Source organism: Phocoena sinus, chromosome 7, assembly GCF_008692025.1.
Source record: "Phocoena sinus isolate mPhoSin1 chromosome 7, mPhoSin1.pri, whole genome shotgun sequence".
Classification (NCBI taxonomy): domain Eukaryota; kingdom Metazoa; phylum Chordata; class Mammalia; order Artiodactyla; family Phocoenidae; genus Phocoena; species Phocoena sinus.
Window position 1 is genome coordinate 16,752,455 of NC_045769.1, and position 14,481 is coordinate 16,766,935.

The following is a 14,481-nucleotide window of genomic DNA, read 5'->3' on the forward strand; positions in this document are numbered from 1 at the left end:
TGGGAGGTCTGAGGTCTTCTGCCAGCCTTCAGTAGGAGTTCTGTAGGAGTTGTTCCATGTGTGGATGTATTTCTGGTGTATCCGTGGGGAGGAAGGCGATCTCCGCGTCTTACTCTTCCGCCATCTTCAAGGTCCCCCCTCTGTATGTTTTTAAATCATTTGCTTCTTTGCTTACCTGAACTATGCACATAGAAAAATCTAGTACTTTCTTTATGAAGCCGACCACCTCAGAATATTCCAAGGATGCTGGGGCCTATTTATTTGATAGGGATTTCATGTTTTTTACAGTGTCAAAGAGAGTAGGAGGCAGAGGAGGAGGAGGAGGAAAAAGAAGAGGAGAGGAAGAGAACATGAGAAGCGGATCTGTTGTTTCTTGGAGCCCCAGAGTGTTCCCTTTAAAGACTAGTCATGAACATCCACGGTAAGGCTTCCCTGCTGCAGCTGTTGACTCTCTCTGTCCTTTCCCAGGACACAGCAGTGACCCAATTTGGGTAAAGGTTTGGAGCTCCTTAGCTCATACTTCATTGCTCAGCTCTTGTGTCCCAAAGCCCACCACTGTGTCAGCCTGACACCCTCTCTTCCCTGACCCTGACTCCTGAGTACTACCCTGGTCCATCCCAACACATCTTTTTTATGTCACATCACTGTGAGTAGGGGTTGTGGGTCTTGGATTATCCTTTCCCAAAGACCCTAGAATCCTTATGCAAGTTGTTCTGCTTCTCCACAATGACCAGCTTTTCATATCAGAAGTCTCCAGAAAATGCAGTCATGACAGAGTCAAGATTTTGTTACACTTTTTGGTCTTAGTAGGAATCTATTCACCCTACATTTGTATAACTACAAATCAGACATTTAGGAAACTGTTCCTTGAATAAACAAGGTCTGTTCCAAGGTGATTTGGTCACTATCCCTGGACATAAGAGAAGCTGGTATAGTTTTCCAATCTCTCTCTCAGTTGGTGCCCACGTCCTGTTACATAACGCATCGAGGTAGCTGGTATTATTTACGTCCACCTCATTGATACAGAAACTGAGATTCAGGAAGTTTAATGAGTTGTTCAAGGTCACACGCTGATATATCTGACATCTCAACATAGTCGTGTTAGCTAAAGGGCAGAGGCCTCAGCAGGGCAAGGAACTGTAAAGTACATTAGTAGTGGTATTGAGTTAGAGAGACTGTATCCTGGTATACTTTTGTATTAATGGAATTTTTAATGAATATGCATATGGATATGTTTTTACAGAATGTAGTTTTACAATAGTAGAATATAAAAAGAGAATGGAAGATTTGATCTGGAAACATTCTCTAAACTCTGAGAAATTATGACAATAAAGCAGTGGACTTGTCTAGAGTCTTTGAGTCAGCCTTTGCAGACAGAAAGATTAAGAGAAGGATCTCAGAGACTTTCTGAGAAAGTGAAACATTGAGTTCATGTGACATGAACTATAGCAAATGTTTAAAAGTGATCGGAGGATGCCACAAATATAGAGGGCACAGACTCACTGGAGAGTGCCGTCAACTGCCAGAATCAGTCTCCTTCCCAATCCCTCTAATATTGATGGTTTATTACTCAGATTTTACAGCAGAATTAGGTTTTTCTGTGAATCATTGAAACCAAAAGCCTTATATAAGTAAGGAGGAATTCTGCAGGCATTGATTACATCACCTTTTGAGATTGAGAGAGGGAAGGCAAGGCTTGGTCAAACCAAAACAAATCAAGGCTGCCCACAAAAGCAACCTACTAGGATGTGATGGGAGGGAGGCAGGGAAGGGTGGAGAGAGGCAGAGAAGGTGACAAAGTAGGCTGTGTATCCTTTCATTAGGTTAAAAATGAACCACATATGAAATACAAAAGAGCAAGGTCTATATCCAAGCCAATCAATAAAACTGTTCAGGAAGCCAAAAAAGTCAAGGACAGAAGTCCAGCCTGGAATGGGATGGCCAGAGATGTAACAAAAGACAGTTGGATTTGAAGGCTTGAGTTAAGAACTCACCAGGTGTTCAGCACATTATTCTTATCAGCTGCTTGGTGATACTCTTGGAGCTGGGAACATGATCTTTTTTTTGTTGCTGTTGTTGTATGCGGGCCTCTCACTGTTGTGGCCTCTCCCGTTGCGGAGCACAGGCTCCGGACGTGCAGGCTCAGCAGCCATGGCTCATGGGCCCAGCCGCTCGGCAGCATGTGGGATCTTCCCGGACCGGGGCACGAACCCGTGTCCCCTGCATCAGCAGGCGGACTCTCAACCACTGCACCACCAGGGAAGCCCTGGGAACATGATCTTAAAGGCACAAAACCATGGACACAGTCTGACTATACCCAGTTCGAATTCCTTTGTTCTGTCCTTTTTATCCTCCTAGACACCAGAGAAACTTCATCAACTCTCCAAACATGAGAACTGCCAAAAATTTAAAACAGATTAGAAAGGGCTTGACTTGAGTACCCAGATGAATCATCAAAGAGCATTCAACATCAAACTAGCCTCAGAGGAATTTCAAACTGTTGCTGAGACAAATGCCAGACGTTGCACTATGTTATGGAAGGAAATTATTCAATCAACAAATATTTATTGAGTACTTAGTGTGTGCCAGGCACTGTGTTTGACATTTTGTACAATGTGAAACAAAACAGACAAAATCCTTTACTAATAGTTTATAGTCTAGAAGTTCATACATTAAATGAATAAACCTATTAAGTTACAATAAATGTTATAAAAGAAAAGACAAGGATGTTCTGAATTTGTTTGGGATGATCTTATAAGGAGTGATTTTACAAGTTAAGACTTGGCATGGTGAAAAAAAGAGGAGTTACCCAATTCAAGGAATGGTATTCCAAGTAGAGGAAACAGACCAGGCAAAGACACTAGTCCAGAGAAGTGTTTGGTATATTTGAGGAACTCAAAGAAGTCCTCTTTGGCTGGAGGTCAGGAAGAATGGCATGAGATAAAGGTCTAGGAAGCCTGGAGCCAGATAATGTGGTGTTTATAGGCCATTTCTAATGGTTTTAAGAAGTGGAGTGAAGGAGATTTTATTTGTGTTTTATAAAGATCACTGTCTGCTGAATGGGAAAAAGCAAGACCAGAAGCCACCAGACCAATTATGGTTCCATGATGATGCATAAGTTGATGATGGCTTGGATTATGCTGAATGTAGTAGAGACAGAAAGAACTGAATTGATTTGAGATATGTCCTTAAGTTAAAATTGACATAATCCTTCCAGATTGCTGACAGGAAGAAAAAGAAGAGATAAAATAAAGGAGACTGAGAAATACCAACCAGAGAGATGAGAAAACTAATAGAGATTGATGTCATAGATATGAGAAAAATGCTTCAAAAACCAGGAATAGGGCTTCCCTGGTGGCGCAGTGGTTGAGAGTCCGCCTGCCAATGCAGGGGACACGGGTTCGTGCCCCGGTCCAGGAAGATCCCACATGCCGCGGAGCGGCTAGGCCCATGAGCCATGGCTGATGAGCCTGCACGTCCGGAGCCTGTGCTCCGCAATGGGAGAGGCAACAACAGTGAGAGGCCCGCGTACCAAAAAAAAACAAACCAGGAATAATCAGAAATTTAGAAAGATGAGACTTAAAAACCTTAATTGGGAGTTTGGGATTGACATATAAACACTGCTATATTTATTTATTTATTAAAATAAATTTATTTATTTAAATTTTTAGCTGTGTTGGGTCTTTGTTGCTGTGCACGGGCTTTCTCTAGTTGCAGGGAGCGGGGGCTACTCTTTGTTGTGGTGCACAGGCTTCTCATTGTGGTGGCTTCTCTTGTTGCAGAGCATGGGCTCTAGGCACATGGGCTTCAGTAGCTGTGGCTCATGGGCTTAGCTGCTATGGGGCATGTGGGATCTTCCCGGGCCAGGGATGGAACTCGTGTCCCCTGCGTTGGCAGGCGGATTCTTAACAACTGCGCCACCAGGGAAGCCCAACACTACTATATTTAAAATAGATAACCAGCAAGGACCTAATGTATAGCACTGCTCAATTTTCTGTGGTAACCTAAATGGGAAAAAAATTTGAAAAAGAATGGATATATGTATAACCGAATCACTTTGCTGTACACCTGAAACTAACACAACATTGTAAATCAACTATAATCCAACGTAAAGTAAAAATTAAAAAAAAAATCTATGGGATATGTCAAATGAGAGGTCATCCACGAATTTAGCCAGAGCAGGTTGTGGAGAGATAGTGGCAGAGGACAGCATCCCGACCAGAGTAACTGAAATGGCAAGAGAGCAAGTGAGGATAAGAGGAGAAATCAAAGCTTCTGAGAAGTTTGACTTCCTTTCCTAGATGAGTGTTCCTCATTTGATGTCTAGAGAGCTAAAGTGATGCGCTCTAGATTGCTGCATTGAGCAGAAGGGGATCAAACTGAACAGGCTTCAATCTCAGATTCTCTAGCCCATTGAAGAGGGCTCTCCTTGGAGTAACCACACAGTATTACACTGTCCAATACGGTAGTCACTAACTACATGTGGCTATTTACATTTAAGTTAATTAAAATAAAATAAAAGTTTAAAATTCAGTTGCTTAATTGTACTAGCTTGTATTTCAAGTGTTCAGTAGTTGTACATTTCTACATATTGAACAGCACAGATATAGAATATTTTCATCAGTATAGAAAGTTTAATTGAATAGCTCTGATATAATTTATCATTCAAATTTGGGCAATTTTGAAAGTGAATGGGGCGTTTATTCATAGTCACACCAGGACAACAGGCTTAAAATCATGACTATCTTGGGAAGACCAGGACAGTGGACACTTCCACATACGAACACCTCAGCCCGGTTGAACATTTTGAGAACTTTTCTTCTAATCTTTATCTCTTCATTGGCAAGAAAATGGTCTTAACATCTGCAGGCCTATAGGTAGGTGCGGCAGATAGCCTCTCAGATGTTCCCCAATAACCCTCACTCTCTAGTATTCATGACTCCTTGGGTGTGTGCTGGATCTATTGACTCTAACAAACAGAATGTGGCAAAAGTGATGGGATGTCATTTCCTAGGTCAGGTTACAAAAAGACCATGGCTTTCATCTTCAACATTCTCCCTTGCATTCTTGCTCTGAAGGAAGCCAGCTGCCACATTATAATATGGCTGTGGAGAAGCATATATGACAAGGAGCTGAGTGAGGTGGGTCTTTGGCCAACAAGAAACTGAGGCCCTCAGTCCAACAGCTAACAAAGAACTGAGGACTGTCAACACCAGGTGAGTGAGCTTGGAGCAGATCCTCCCCAATTCAAGCCTTAAGATAAGACTGCAACCTCTTGAGAGACCTTGAGACAGAGGCACCCATCTAAACCTCAACTGGATTCCTGACATGCAGGGACTGGGAGATAAATAAGTTGTGGGGTAATTTGTTATACAGCAATAGAGAACTAATATACCCGGGCTACTCAAAGTGTCATTTTAATAAAATTTTAAGGAGGTGGGTGTTGATGTGCAAGCATTTGATACGCAAGCATCTCCCCCAAACTCAATCCCTCTTTCTCTTCATTTGTATTTTTCTTCTACAATTTGAAAAGGCCAGAATGTAGCTTGATTGAACCACAATAAGCCTTCAGTTTATGCTTGCTAAGTGAAAACAATGAATAAAAGTAATACAAGGCAGGCAAGACTTTCCTCCTTCCACCCATATGTGGTCGATGGCCAATCTTTGAGGAGATTAGCTCTTTAGCATAAACCGCAAAAAAGGTCACAGGATTCTGTGGAAAGGTATTTAAAAAATTATGCCATTTGCAGCAACATGGATGGGACTAGAGATTATCATACTTAAGTGAAGTAAGCCCAACAGAGAAAGACAAATATCATATGATATCACTTATATGTAGAATCTGGAAAAAAAAAAGACACAAATGAACTTATTTAAAAAACAGAAATAGACCCACAGACATAGAAAACAAACTTATGGTTATCAAAGGGGAGGGGTGGGAAGGATAAATTAGGAGGATAGGATTAACATATACACAGTACTATTCATAAAGTAGATAACCAACAAGGACCTACTGTATAGCACAGGGAACTATACTCAATATTTTGTAATAACCTATAAGGGAATAGAATCTGAAAAAGAATAGATGTATATACATACATATGTATAACTGAATCACAGTGCTATGTACCTGAAACTAACATGACATTGTAAATCAACGATACTTCAATTAAAATTAATAATAGATAGACAACATAAAAAAGCAACCCGTTTTCTTGTGTTCTTTGTTTTCTTCTTTCTGTGACATCTATTTTGCTCTTGTTTCAGTTATTGTTCCATGCATATTGGAGGCCATGGGCAAATTGAATTATGAATATAGGTCTTTTACTCCAGTATCCTTCGGGTTCATTAAATGAGATTGTTAGTGAACAAGGCCACCTGTCTGAGTCTCAGAGCATCCATCACCAATATTAACACAGTAAACCTTGATGGAGTTCTGGTCTCATCTAAGAGCATCTCCGACAACTGTCATATATACATTTGCTCTGTGACCATGAGAGTAAGTCTGGGCTGTTTTTTAAGTGCTCCTTTGCTATTGTAACAAATTCCCAGAAAGTCTTAATTAAATCCATTAGAACAGAAGTTGCATAATTTCATTAACCCCAGGGGTAGTACTGGCAAAATTACTTCACGAAACCAATTTTTTAAAGGTAAAGCAATGTAAATAGTATGAAAATAAATTCTCAACCGAGATGTTGAGAAATCTGGAATTAATAGTAAGTAAGTCTACCCAGGGATCCCAAGCCCATTCAGTGTGACTAGCAGCAGGATTGAGGATAAAGGTAGACTTCAAGTACCATGAGTCTAAAGATAACCAGACATTCCAAGAGAGGAAAATAAAATGCCCCAAGAGAAGGAAAAACATTTATGATTCTACTGAGAAAAACAATCAGCCGTCATCTGATGCGATCAGGGCAATAAACACCTAGTCTAACAATGATGGCCTGAATCACCGTGGAAATTAACCACCTAGTTCTAATACTTCAGGGACAGCACAATTACCATAGCTGGCCTTATACAAATAACATTTCAAACAGAGGCTCACAAAATGATTTTGTTAAAAACCCCTTGGCATCTAAATTAAAGTCCCGGAGCTGCCTTCAATACTGTAAATGTAAGTGTCCCTTTGGAATACTCTTTTTCTGCTCCATGTGGATGAGGAAGCTCAGAGACTTAGAAAAGTCCTGGGGGAAGGAGGCATGGAAAGTCTCCAGGGATCCTAGAACCATTAAGGGGGAAATAATTTTTTAAAAATGGACAATTTAAGACATACATTCATGAACAGGAATAGAGAATTTATATAAAGTGTAGTAATATGACTCAAAAATAGTTTGATGGTTACGATCAATATATTAATTCAAGATGAGAGAGATTACCAAGAATGTTATGGGACCAGATGACACATCAAACTAATTTTCAGGTATAAAAGAAGAAGATGGGAAATTCACTCCAGAAGTGAGAAATGGGGACCTCCATGGATTTCTCTGGTTCACTGAAAGCTCCATATATTGAAAAAAGTTTTCTCTAGCACACACTAAAACACTCCTATTCCATCCTATTGTAGCTTATCCTGTATTACTTGGCTAAACTCTCTCTCCTCTCCGATTCAAATTTTACTCTTCCTTTAACTATCTTTTCAAGAACCAACATTTTCTGTAAATTCTAACCTTCCTCTTTCCTGCTTATGCTAGACTAATGGTCATTGAGTCCTTGAGTTCAAACAGCCGTGTTGGTTAGTGTACTCAAATGTGTAACTAACTTACTAATGGTGTGGGTGTACACATGTCTGCTTTTGTCCATTGCTTCTCAACTAAATCATAAGTTCCCAAGAGGGCAGGAAGTATGCTTTACACTTCTCTATGCCTGAGTTCTTCTCCATTATCTTATTCAAATGCTACAAACACACTTGGAATCCTGACCAGGATGGTTTGTCAATTGATGAAGCACCCCAGGGCAAAATGAGTTCCTTCTGAGAGAATCTCAATAATATAAAGGTTTGAGATGAATGTGATTTATAGTTGTGGCTTAAGTTCTAAAACCCAGTAAAGGTAACCCTATTCTGAGCTGCCAGTTTAGAATACTTAGGATATCGAGTTGCTCTTTAGAGCATAAAGTAGCTATGGGAAGAAATTGTGATGATTGGTAGCTTATAACCATTGGATGCAATTCTGAAAAAAGATAAACGTAGCTTTAATAAACATTGAGTGCTTACTATCTGCTGGGTTCTACTGCATTTCACCCGCAGAGACATCCTGCCAGGGTATTACTAGCCCTAATTCACTAATGAGGGAGATGGGCTCAGAGCAGTAATGGGAGTACAGAGTTCAGACAGAGTAGGTGGTAGAACACGGGTTGGAAAGCAGGACTCTTAACTTCAGCTGCATCAGATCAAAGCTCCCTCCTGGGTACTAATTTTTCCAAGAGCAATATTTTTTCATGTTTCCAAGTTGCAATAATGAAAAGAGGTATAAATTGAACTCTTGAGACTCTTTCTCATATCACACTGATCACTTGTAATATTGGTAGAAAAACAAGTATTTGATTGATATATTTAAAACAAAGAAAAAACAAACAAACTTAGAGACTCGGGAATTAAAGAAAGCACTATTCATTTCCCTATGTTGTCACTCAAATACATATAAATGAATATAATTTATGGTGAATAGAACCATTTGGAAGAGTCTTTCAAGGTCTTTCAAGGCTACTTGTAGTGGATACTTGTTTTGGCTTTTTTTTTGCCTGGTTTGCAGAAGAACCCCCTTTCTGGTTTTGGTGAGTCTCTGCTACATGACTCTGGGTGGGAGGTTGGGTCACTACTTTACTACAGAATGTATCCAGTTGCTCCCCATCCCATGGAGGCCAGATGGAAGGAAGGGCAGGTGACTAGGCTCAGCCAGTCTGATCCCCTCACCCAGAACTCTGAATGTCAAGTGGGTGATCTTGCTTAGAGAGAGCGTAGCCAGCAGAGTGGTGGGCACCTTGCGGTCTGCACTCGGTGGTGGCAGAGCTGTGCAGTGGCAGTGGTGACAAGGCTCTTCCCACATTATTTCCTATCTCCAGCCTCCCTCTCCTCCTTTCTCTTTCCCGATCCTGATTCTTTAGCTTCTCTTTTGAATTTGTTTAGCGGTACCCTTCCAAATCACAGTACTTAAATTAGCTCAAGTGGTTGTCTGTGGTTGTAACCAGTAGCATATTTATGAACTAGTCCAGTAGGAAATGATCTACCATACAAAACATAGTACTAATGGGCATGATTAAGTTACTCTTTGTATCTCTATTTTTTACTAGGGACATGTGAATAGTTTCCAAAACACACTGATTCACAACCCAAACACATTCCTTTAGGTGCTCAGGGTTAATGTCAAAATGGCTGAAATACTTGTTGTCTAGACTAACGTTTAGCCTGGAGTTGTTAGTTATGTCCAGGCTGGGGCGCAGCAGTGCAAGATGCACAAAATTGAGAGGTGGAGAGGTGTAGTAAAAAGAACACACAAGCCTTGAAGTCATTTCCATTGGCACTAAGAGCTGTGCAATCCCTACAATTACCCAGCTTCTCTAAGTTTTAGTATCCTTGTGTGGTCACAGAGGATGAGCGTATATACTCTTCTCGTTGTCATAAGAGTTCATGAGTCTAAAGCACCAGGTAGATATTGAATTAACATTGGCCAAGCCTTTTCATCGTCTATTACAACTGCTGTTAATTTCCTTATGTGGTGGGAAACGTCCATAAGCAAGAGATAATAAAAAATAGATGACTCAAAGAGATTTCTGTCAAAAGGAGAAAAATTATATATACATATGTATGTCTGTATGTGGCTACTGATTCATAGAGCTAATATTTATAATTTCGACTATTTAAGAGTACTCCCAGAAGTCCGTGACATAAAATATTTTATAGTGTTGAGAAAGCATATGTAAGTTTGAATTGTATTCTGCAAAGGTGGTGAAAAGGAGAAAATCACTTGGGTAGTGAGTAAACCCAGCTGACCTCTCAGCATCAGCATTTCAGTTCATCTTTGTTTTTTCCTACTAACTTTATAGTGTAACGCTCACAGGGTGATTCAACTACGGATTCTTAGTGGAAAAGACCTCTGAAAGAGAAGAGGTACGGGTAATGCAAGGCAAGAGAGAGCGAAGAGGTGCAAGAAAAAAGCGATCTGCTTTTTCTAAAAGAACAGATATCTGAAAGAGTTGAATCAGACTTCAGCAATGGCTTAGACCTGACGTGGTGAAGTCCCACGTATATTCTCCATCGGCAAACGCGCATAAGCCTCCATGTAACCATTTTAACACTTGCTTCAGCTAGCTCAACGTTGCTCCTCAAGTGAGAGAATATTAAAAGGCGGAGAGGTGATTTAACATTTTTATTCACATTTTACTGCTGTTTATGTTAGGAATCATTTGCTATGTAGTACTTGGGAACTTGTCAGTTGGTAAATTTCATGAATAGCAGATATTTTTCCCTCTGTGGGTGGAATTTAAAATCATGCTAAAGGGTCAGGGTTTTACAAGGAAAAAAAGAAGTCTAACTATATAATAATGAACTGATTATCTCCCACAGAATTTCAAGAACAGTGTTTTCAATGAGAATCATCAAATCACAGAGCCACAGAGGACTCCAACCTCTCTCTCTCGTTATTATTAGATGATAATTTTAAATTATTTTAAATTAGATGATAATTATTAGATGATAATTTTAAATTAACATTCCAAATTGTGTTTATAATTCCGTGGACCCTTATACACATACATTTTAGAAAGTTAGCTATTAACAGATCAGCAAATCACAATACAAATCATGAGCTGGGGGTAGGGGGTTGGGGATGGTGGAGGGGAGGCTGAAGGGTCATTCAGCTGATCACTGGAGGAAATTCTAGCATTTAGAATATATGGTTTGTTGGTAGCAAGAGAGTTAAGGCAGTGTGTTTCCTACCTGTGTCTTTTCACCATGGAAGGCTCAGGTCTATGAAGGAGTATTTGACAGAAAAATAAAACAAAAAGAGTTAGAAAACATCTCTAACTCTTACCTTACTGAATTTCAGTTCAAATTGACGGGAACCTCTTGAAAGTATAACTTTAGTTCTTAATGTAGGATTTCGTGTGATACTGTGTTTAGGGAATGTGCAACCATTATGCTGTCTCTTTTGATGAACAAAAACTGTTTCCTCCGTAGTCTCCACAATTAACATTATACTGCTTTATTTCCTCTCTCTGAAGGACACATTATTTTTAAAGGTTATTTATTGTGCAGATAGGTTTTTCTCTGTGATTCCTTCCTCTGGTGAGGTTACCCGGAATATCATCCTGCAGACATGCAGTAAAGCTCAGTAGCAGAGAAAATAATAGTGTCATTAACCTCCTTAACACCGGAGATAAATTAACACTAATAGGAGAGGTACCAGGGTAGCAATTGACTTGACAGAATGAAATTCACCAGCCTAAGGAGGTGGTAGTCGTGTCACTCTGCTGTACTCCACAGTGCTGCGCGGATTCAGTGGCTAGCCAGCTTCTTATTTCTGTTTTCTTGATGTTCAGGGCGGCACGCTGCACTGAATTAAAGTCTGGCTGACTGTGGTCTCCTCTTACACTCTGCTGCTGGCCTTGCTGATGGAAACCAGTGCCACCATTATTAAGTCTCCACGGATCAAATAACTTTTCTCGACTCATTTCGTGACAGGGTATCATGATAGCTTCATAGTAGATATACATGCCAGGACAAGAGTGAGCTCTGCCTCACTGGAAAACATTTTGTCAACATATCTAAATGATGTGCTGAGAGAGGAAACAGGCCAGAGTGGGCTTCTTAAGGGAAGCAAGCTAGGGAAAAAAAAAAAAAAGCGACAATCTAAAGATAGAAATAGGACTTCCCTGGTGGCACAGTGGTTAAGAATCCGCCTGCCAGTGCAGGGAACACGGGTGCCAGCCCTGGTCCTGGAAGATCCCACATGCTGCGGAACAACTAAGCCTGTGCGCCACAACTACTGAAGCCCGCGCCTAGGGCCCGTGCTCCGCAACAAGAGAAGCCACCGCAGTGAGAAGCCCACGCACCGCCACGAAGAGAAGCCCCGGCTCGCTGCAGCTAGAGAAATGCCTGCGCGCAGGAACAAAGACCCAACGCAGCCAAAAATAAAAGAAGTAAATTAAAAAAAAAAAAAAAAGAAATAAAAATTAAAATGATATTGGTTCTTTAGGGGTCCCTCGGGTCACCCTTGGCCAGCCATGCAAATGCATTTTAAGTTTTCGTTCGTTAACTGAACACTAAATGAATATGGCAATAATTAATATTTTTACTGCCTATTAATTCGGAAATTGTATCCTGTGTAAGCTACCTAGAAAGATGATGTATGAGGCGTGACTAAGTTGGAGCGCCACTGTGAACTGATTGTGGCCTCACAGGTGGAAATATAAATGTGTTCGCGTTTGGCTTCATTATTAGAGGTGCTTTTAATAAATTGACGGTTCTTGCAATTGTCTGTTTGTGCCTCTGGTGGACTGCAGTTACGCACGAGGGATGCCTTTTTTGCTGTTATCTAACATTGCCGGCAGGCTGAGACGGTGTGCAGTTCACGGTTCACAGAAGGGCTGCTTCTGAAGAGCCTTTGTCCGTGGCATGTGGAGTTTTTCAGGTTTGAGCATTCATCCCGTTGCCAAAACATCTGGTTCTGTTTTGGGGAAATATGTAGTTATTTTTCCATCCGGATTTAATTACTGCCCCTGGGGCATTAATGGGTGTCCTGCTGGCCTAATAGATTTTATCTGTGCGCCCTCATATCTATGAAGTGTAACTGACAAATCGGAACTCTGTTTTTTGCTGTGACTTTCGTAAAATGGCCACAACCTGAAGAAACGAGGATTAGCGGAATTCAGAGGACGAACAGATACCAGATTTGTGAGACAGGGATTCTAATTCGCAAAGAAGATAACTTTTGCTACTTAGTTTACCATTCATCGAGAAGGTCATCTCCTGTATTTCACAATTAATACCCTAAATAAGATAGATCTATTAATATCAACTTTAGAAGGATATATTTCAATGTTAAAACTACTGTAAACTCTAGGCTATTAAATGGGCAAGTTTGCTTTTTGTTTTTAAATCTTTCAAACAACAGGTGATGTAGGAAATAAGATGAAACAGGAGTTACTGTTTATTATCTTCTATACAGCAGGCACCGTACTTAATGCTTTAAGTGTCTAATCTCTTTTTAATCATTCCAGTAATGTGAGGTAGATATTATGATGGCCCATGTTATGGACAAGGGAATTGAGGCTCACTGAGACTCTAACTTGACCAAGGTCATACATTGAATAAGTGAGAGGTAGAACCAAGGTTTGAACACAAGTATGTTTGACTTTGAGTTCATTCTCATCTGTAATGCTAATAATATACCTTTATCATTCCTTAATCAAGCATCTGTTAAACACTTTCTAAGTTCTAGGCAGCCCCAGTACTTGGTGCTGGGGGCACAAAAGGGGAACAAATTGGGGCTGCCAGAGTTGTTGGCCTTGCCAGCAAGTCTCTAATGCATCAAATAAAGGCTAGACTAGCCTGGAACCACCACGCAACCCTGCCATGCTTTCCTCACGCTTAAAGCTTCATTGACGAAAGGGGCCATTCCATATGAACTATGGCCAATAATGCTGCTGAAATGCATGAAACAGGTATTTTAAAAAGTGCAAGAGAGTAGTAATTTATCACCACCTAATATCTAGTAGCAAGGCAGCATGTTATAGCGGTTGCGATCACCAATTTTGGAATCATTTGCATTTGAGTCTCTGCTCATACTTACCATCAGAAAGTCGTGTAAGCTTTTGGAGTCACACTTTTCTCATCTGTAAAATGGAGATAATGCTGTCTTTTTCATTGGGTTTCTTTGACCGCTAGAGGAGATAATATATCATACTTTGGCAGAGTGCTTAGCCCACAGCCATATATTTCAACCTGTACATTGACTCATCTTGGAAGCATAATAAAAGCTCCAGGGATGAGGCAGCCTAGCTCAGCATCTCACAATAGTTCCGTGTATCTTCCTACTGATCTGAGTTCTGTCTTCATCTTTATCTCTGTTTATTTCTGGATGTTCATCTCATGCTGTGGGTGTATCTCTTGGTTCCTGGGTTTTTTTTTTTTTTTGCCTGTCTTCTGGATATTACTGCTCATTTCTTTACTCAGTTCTCTCTTTGAAAGTATGCTACCATTTTGGATCCCCAACAGAGATCTTTGACTTGTTTTAATCTTGACCGTATCTTGTGCCCATGATAGCTGTGGCCTGCTGCTGCTGCTGCCCTAAAAGAACGAAATGTGGGTTATGTTGGATTGGAGCAGGGGATGTTTGGAAGTTGTCAAGTTGGCATTTGGATGTATTACCAACAAACAAGCCAGTCAGGAGAGTGCTAATTTTTGAAGAAGACATGTAAATATCTTGCTGGAAAAATGTTTTGAGTACATTGTACCAATGTCAAATATCACACACCAAAAATCGG

At 40.4% G+C, this 14,481-nt stretch overlaps 1 long non-coding RNA gene across 1 annotated transcript; it reads left to right on the plus strand.

Moving 5' to 3' along the window:
• Positions 1–290: 290 nt before the first annotated feature.
• Positions 291–11,829, plus strand: LOC116756283. Its single transcript, XR_004350612.1, has 3 exons — positions 291–421; positions 5,079–5,216; positions 11,536–11,829. It is a non-coding gene; the product is annotated as an uncharacterized LOC116756283 (long non-coding RNA).
• Positions 11,830–14,481: the final 2,652 nt, after the last annotated feature.